Raw genomic sequence first — 7,911 nt, 5'->3', positions numbered from 1 at the left:
GCTCTTAACTATTCTAATTTCATCATAGGTCCTTTGTGCTTGAGTAGTTTGAGTATTTTTATTTGGTTAACTAGTCTGTGGTTTAATGGGTAAAGTATTAACGCCTGGAATTCGTTTCAATCAGTTACCTCCTTGTGTCTCCTTCATCTATAAAATGGAAGTAATTTTACTTCTTGCCTACCCGGACAATTATAGAAAAGGTAAAATAGATATAAAATAGCTTTTAAAAAATTCTTTTGAATAATGGTCTATAAATACAAAAATCAGTAAATCTGAGCTTGAAGCTAACACATAACTTGTTCCCTACTTAAACTGTTTACCAGACACACAGGTTCATCAAAAATATGTGGAAATTGATTCAAATCCAGCACTACTCATTTATTGGCCAGTTTATTTAACTTCAGCTTAATTGTTGAAGTCAAGAAATTAATAAACCTATACCTACATACACCTGCAGAGTCCCTTGTTAGATGGCAGTGACTTCACCAGGATTCACTTTCCTTATTTGTAAGATGGGCATCAAAAAATACACTGTAGCACCTACCCCAAACATTTGTGCAAGATAAAGTGAAATACTCCATAAAAACTCTTAAAGTAATAAATGTTAGCTATTCACACCGTTACAGTTTCTGCACAGATGATTGTATTCAGTTCAGTTCAGTACAGTCCCTCAGTTGTGTCTGACTCTTTGCAACCCCATGGACTGCAGCACGCAAGGCCTCCCTCTCCATCACCAACTCCTAGAGTTTACTCAAACTCATGTCCATTGAGTCAGTGATGGCATCCAACCATCTCATCCTCTGTCATCCGCTTCTGCTCTAAATCTTTCCCAGCATCAGGGTCTTTTCAGATGAGTCAGCTCTTCACATCAGGTGGCCAAAGTGTTGGAGTTTCAGCTTCAACGTCAGTCCTTCCAATGAACACCCAGGACTGATTTCCCTTAGGATGGACTGGCTGGATTTCCTCGAAGTCCAAGGGACTCTCAAGAGTCCTCTCTAAGACCACAGTTCAAAAGCATCAGTTTTTCTGCACTCAGCTTTCTTTATTGCCCCACTCTCACATCCATACATGACTACTGGAAAAAGGTAGCGTTGACTAGACGGAACTTTGTTGACAAAGTAATGTCTCTGCTTTTTAATATGCTGTCTAGGTTGGTCATAACTTCCTTCCAAGGAGTAAGCATCTTTTAATTTCATGGCTGCAGTCACCTGCAGTGATTTTGGAGCCCCCAAAAAGTCAGCCACCATTACCACTGTTTCCCCATCTATTTGCCATGAAGTGATGGGACCAGATGCCATGATCTTAGTTTTCTGAATGTTGAGCTTTAAGCCAATTTTTTCACTCTCCTCTTTCACTTTCATCAAGAGGCTCTTTAGTTCTTCTTCACTTTCTGCCATAAGGGTGGTGTCATCTGCATATCTGAGGTTATTGATATTTCTCCCGGCAATCTTGATTCCAGCTTGTGCTTCTTCCAGCTCAATGTTTCTAATAATGTACTCTGCATAGAAGTTAAATAAGCAGGATGACGATATACAGCCTTGATGTACTCCTTTTCCTATTTGGAACCAGTCTGTTGTTCCATGTCCAGTTCTAACTTGCTTCCTGACCTGAATACAAGTTTCTCCTGTATAGCAAGTAGGTGGTCTGGTATTCCCATCTCTTTCAGAATTTTCCACAGTTTATTGTGATCCACACAGTCAAAGGCTTTGGCATAGTCAAGAAAACAGAAATACATGTTTTTCTGGAACTCTCTTGCTTTTTCCATGATCCAGCGGATGTTGGCAATTTGATCTCCGGTCCCTCTGCCTTTTCTAAAACCAGCTTGAACATCTGGAAGTTCATGGTTCATGTATTGCTGAAGCCAGGCTTGGAGAATTTTGAGCATTACTTTACTAGTGTGTGAGATGAGTGCAGTTGTGCGGTAGTTTGAGCGTTAATGGCATTGCCTTTTTATGGGATTTGAATGAAAACTGACCTTTTCCAGTCCTGTGGACACTGCTGAGTTTTCCAAATTTGCTGACATATTGAGTGCACCACTTTCACAGCATCATCTTTTTGGATTTGAAATAGCTCAACTGGAATTCATCACCCCCACTAGCTTTGTTCATAGTGATGCTTTTTAAGGCCCGCTTGACTTCACATTCCAGGATGTCTGGCTCTAGGTGAGTGATCACACCATCGTGATTATCTGGGTCGTGAAGATCGTTTTTGTACCGTTCTTCTGTGTATTTTATCAACCTTTGGATTAGTCTCAGCTACTGGTCTTGCTCTTTTCCAATACTCTTCAGCTTGCTCATTGTAGAGTCCTAACCCCTAGACCACCATGGAATTCCCATCCCAACTTGGATCGTTGTAAAATAGAAATTTCACAGCTCTGTCTTGCTGAAAATCTTCAGTAGCCTCCCATTTTGATAAAGTAAAAAAATGTTGGGAATAGTACAAGCAGAGCCCTCTACCTCCTCTGTCACCACTTCAACCCACCTCTTATTAATCTTCGGTTCTAAGGAGATGTTTGCAGTTCTTTAATAGTGTCAGACTTTCTCTTTTTGGGCTCTAGAATCACTGCAGATGGTGACTGAAGCCATGAAATTAAAAGACACTCCTTGGAAGAAAAGTTATGACCAACGTAGATAGCATATTCAAAAGCAGAGACATTACTTTGCCAACAAAGGTCCGTTTAGTCAAGGCTATGGTTTTTCCAGTGGTCATGTATGGATGTGAGAGTTGGACTGTGAAGAAAGCTGAGCGCCGAAGAATTGATGCGTTTGAACTGTGGTGTTGGAGAAGACTCTTGAGAGTCCCTTGAACTGCAAGGAGATCCAACCAGTCCATTCTAAAGGAGATCGGCCCTGGGTGTTCTTTGGAAGGAATGATGCTAAAGCTGAAACTCCAGTACTTTGGCCACCTCATGCAAAGAGTTGACTCATTGGAAAAGACTCTGATGCTGGGAGGGATTGGGGGCAGGAGGAGAAGGGGACGACCGAGGATGAGATGGCTGGATGGCATCACCGACTCAATGGACGTGAGTCTGAGTGAACTCCGGAAGATGGTGATGGACAGGGAGGCCTGGCGTGCTGCGATTCATGGGGTCACAAAGAGTCTGACACGACTTAGCGACTGAACTGAACTGAAGCTGATAATGGACCTTGCCTGTGCCTTTTCTCGTGTTTTTCTCTGCCTAAAATGACCTTTCTTGTGTTATTGCGAACATCAGAATTTTGAAATGTTTTGTTGTTTTCTAGCTATCTGTATTATTGTGGGAAAGTACAAAACCATTCTTCCTTATACTTTGTCTGTGACCTACTTTCTCTCTAGAAACTTAGAATGTTCTTTGCTAGTGTCCTGAAATTTTGCAGTATGTGCCTTGGAATGAATCTGTTTTCTTTGCTTGTTTTGGTTGCTGGGTGTATACTCTCAGCGTGGAAATTCAAGCTCTTCTGGGAAATTTGCTTGAATTAATCACTTCCTATCCTCAGTCAGCAAAAACAAGACCAGGAGCTAACTGTGGCTCAGGTCATGAACTCCTTATTGCCAAATTCAGACTCAAATTGAAGAAAATGTGGAAAACCACTAGACCATTCAAGTATGACCTAAATCCAATCCCTTATGATTATACAGTGGAAGTGACAAATAGATTTAAGGGACTAGATCTGATAGAGTCCCTGATGAACTATGGAAAGAGGTTTGTGACATTGAACAGGAGACAGGGATCAAGACCATCCCCAAGAAAAAGAAATGCAAAAAAGCAAAATGGCTGTCTTGAGGAGGCCTTACAAATAGCTGTGAAAAGAAGAGAAGCGAAAAGGAAAGATATACTGATTTGAATGCAGAGTTCCAGAGAATAGCAAGGAGAGATAAAGGCTTCCTCAGCAATCAATGCAAAGAAATAGAGGAAAACAATAGAATAGGAAAAACTAGAGATCTCTTCAAGAAAATCAGAGATACCAAGGGAACATTTCATGCAAAGGGGCTCAAAAAAGGACAGAAATGGTATGGACCTAACAGAAGCAGAAAATACTAAGAAGAGGTGGCAAGAATACACAGAAGAACTATACAAAAAAGATCTTCACGACCCAGATAATCACGATGGTGTGATCACTCACCTAGAGCCAGACATCCTGGAATGCAAAGTCAAGTGGGCCTTAAAAAGCATCACTATGAACAAAGCTAGTGGAGGTGATAGAATTCCAGTTGAGCTATTTCAAATCCAAAAAGATGATGCTGTGAAAGTGGTGCACTCAATATGTCAGCAAATTTGGAAAACTCAGCAGTGTCCACAGGACTGGAAAATGTCAGTTTTCATATCAATCCCAAAGAAAGACAATGCCAAAGAAGGCTTGAACTACCACACAATTGCTCTCATCTCACACACTAGTAAAGTAATGCTCAAAATTCTCCAAGCCAGGCTTCAGCAATACATGAACCATGAACTTCCAGATGTTCAAGCTGGTTTTAGAAAAGGCAGAGGAACCGGAGATCAAATTGCCAACATCTGCTGGATCATGGAAAAAGCAAGAGAGTTCCAGAAAAACATGTATTTCTGCTTTCTTGACTATGCCAAAGCCTTTGACTGTGTGGAAAATTCTGAAAGAGATGGGAATACCAGACCACCTGACCTCCCCCTTGAGAAACCTGTATTCAGGTCAGGAAGCAACAGTTAGAACTGGACGTGGAACAACAGACTGGTTCCAAATAGGAAAAGGAGTATGTCAAGGCTGTATATCATTGCCCACTCTGCTTATTTAACATATGCAGAGTACATCATTAGAAACCCTGAGCTGGAAGAAGCACAAGCTGGAATCAAGATTGCTGGGAGAAATATCAGTAACCTCAGATATGCAGATGACACCACCCTTATGGCAGAAAGTGAAGAACTAAAGAGCCTCTTGATGAAAGTGAAAGAGGAGAGTGAAAAAGTTGGCTTAAAGTTCCACATTCAGAAAACTAAGATCATGGCATCTGGTCCCATCACTTCATGGCAAATAGATGGGGAAACAGTGGAAATGGTGGCTGACTTTATTTTGGGGGGCTCCAAAATCACTGCAGAAGGTGACTGCAGCCATGAAATTAAAAGACACTCCTTGGAAGGAAAGTTATGACCAACCTAGACAGCATATTAGAAAGCAGAGGCATTACTTTGCCAACAAAGGTCCATCTAGTCAAGGCTATGGTTTTTCCAGTAGTCATGTAAGGATGTGAGAGTTGGAGTATAAAGAAAATGAGCGCAGAAGAATTGATACTTTTGAACTGTGGTATTGGAGAAGACTCTTGAGAGTCCCTTGGACTGCGAGGAAATCCAGCCAGTCCATCCTAAGGGAAATCAGTCCTGGGTGTTCATTGGAAGGACTGATGTTAAAGCTGAAACTCCAGTATTTTGGCCACCTAATGCGAAGAGCTGACTCATTTGAAAAAACCATGTTGGGAAAGATTGAAGGCAGTTTGAGAAGGGGACGACAGAGGATGAGATGGTTGGATGGCATCATCGACTCAATGGACAACGGGTGTTGGTGATTGACAGGGAGTCCTGGAGTGCTGCAGTTCATGGGGTCGCAAAGAGTCGGACACAACTCAGCGACTGAATTGAACTGATCCTCAGTATTCTCTCTCTAGATCTTTTAAATCTAGTTTAGACTCATTGACATAACTTTTTCATCTTTTCTCTCTTTTTTTAAATCTGTTCTGTGAAAGATTTCACATATACTTTCTAATCCATCTGTATATTCTTGGATGGAATGTCTTTATGAAGATGATAGTGATGTTTTAAATTTGTCAACATAGTCTATTTACTTTCCAGTTAGTGTTTATCCTGCTTGTTTATTCAGCTTGATTGTTTCTGTACACAATTATGACCAGAAAAAAACATAAAGTGCGTGAAAAGAAAATTTATGAGCACGTGGAATTGCAACTCGCTTCTCTTTAATAATCCTGTGTCTGAGTGAAGCTGGGTCTGCAAGGCCAATCAGTGGATGGCAAACCGGAGACTAGCCAGTCGTCACGCAGAGGCTCTAAACCCCGCCCGCGGCAGTCCGCCTCAAGCTCTCGGTCTGGGGAGGGGCGGTGTGGGCCGGGGCGGGGCGGAGCGGCGCGCCCCTCCCCGAGTGCCTGAGCGAGGCTGGTACGGTGTGTGGTTGGGTCCTTTGCACCGCTTGGAGTCTGAACCAGGTGAGTATGTGCGCCCAGGAGTAAACTGCATCTCCCCATCGCAATCCCTCCCTCCGGGGGGCGGGGTGAAATATAGACTCGGAAGTGGGGAGGGAGCGCGGGATGAACAGCCTTCCCAGTCGGGCAAAGAAACGGGGGCCTTTTGTTTCTCGGAGCTGAGGGTGGCGGATGTTGGGGCAAGGTCTCCGGTGGCGGCCACTAGTTCTTGTGAACAAAGCCGGGGAATAGAGAGAAATTATTCATAAGAGTCCTGAAGTGCCCCCTGACCGTTGCGGGTTGGCTGTAGAAGCTCCGGGATCGCGGGCAGGCCCTGAGCCCGCTGTCCTCTCCGGTCGCGCTGTACATAGAAACCGTTGCTACGGGCTGGAGGATGCCGTTTCCTTTCGGTCTCCGGCTGCAGGTGGCGCCCAGTCTTGTGGATGCTGGGAAGAACGTGCGAAGGTGGAAGTCAAAACAGTGTTTCCTGTTACTAGCGCACTGCATTTACGCTGGAGGTATTACTGACAAACTGATGAGTAAATGTGGGAAATGGATGTGAGTTAGGATGGTGGAGAAGTTAACCGCAACTAGGACCACAACTTTCCTAATCAGATACAAGTTGCAAGCAGATGTGGAAGAGTTCTAACAAGAGCAAGTAAAGTATAACTTGTTTTATTGGAGTTTGAGAGTTAACATTTATTGATCTTGAGAATGTGTATCCTCCCCACCGCAGTCCTCCACGTGGTAGTTTTCAAAAAAGATTCTCAGAAACGTTAAAACGGGGTTTACGTTGAAATTCTCTTAATTAGGTAAGCGATGTCTTTATCATTTCTAACGTTTTTCACTATGTGTTATTCAAATCATAAAACCTCAGGGGTTTCAAGATTCCTTTAATTGAAGGTAATTATTTTAATCCCGTTAGATGCTTAAATCCTCCCATCAAATATCCTCCAGTTCTTGGGAAAAAATTGTCCTACAGACAACTCATTCTATTCTGGGCAGCATCAATAATTTTAAAGTTCTTCACTTGGTTTCTTGTAACTTCCACCATTAAGGCTACCCTTGTGATGGGAGACCATCCTACTGGGCCCTGCTAGTTATGGTGTGAAAGCCATATTCTCACTTCCTCACTGGACCTCATTCAAAAGCTGACAAACTGTCATCTATATTCTATACCCAAGTCAAAGCCAGCAGGAATATGGAGATGCTGACAGTGCATCCTTTTTCTGCAGAGGTGTGATGTATGATCAGGTTCAGAGGGCAGGCATGCTGAAGGGAATATTTCTTGTGGATTAGACTTACTGCTACTTGTTTTAAAATTTATCACCCAGTGTGTTTTAGTGCAGTGTTTAAAAAAAAAAACTTTGACAGTATAACTCATAATGTATCCATTTTACTTTGCAACATTTATATACACATTTGTGTGTGCATGTTTATATGCCTGTATTCATCACTTCTTTATATAGGCTTGAAATAAAAGTTTCTGTAAAACAGTATTTAATGGTTTGTGTCAGGTAGTCTGATTTTATTCCTGATTGCAGCTGACTTAAGTTGATTTCATGAGTTGCCACCTGTGATTTGAAAAGCACAATTAAGTATGACAGTTAAGTATGTGGGCTCTGTAGTGGCCTGAGGTTCAACTCTTCAGTTCACTACTTAATAGTTATATGACCATATGCAATTTATATACTTGAAACATCACCTTCCTCATCTGTAAAAAGGAAGTAATATCTTTCATGAAAGTGGTCTTGAGGACTGAGATAATTCATG

The sequence above is a fragment of the Oryx dammah genome, unplaced genomic scaffold (genome assembly GCF_014754425.2).
Source record: "Oryx dammah isolate SB20612 unplaced genomic scaffold, SCBI_Odam_1.1 HiC_scaffold_19, whole genome shotgun sequence".
NCBI lineage: Eukaryota > Metazoa > Chordata > Mammalia > Artiodactyla > Bovidae > Oryx > Oryx dammah.
The sequence above is the reverse complement of the archived record's forward strand: the minus strand, read 5'-3'. Positions refer to the sequence as shown.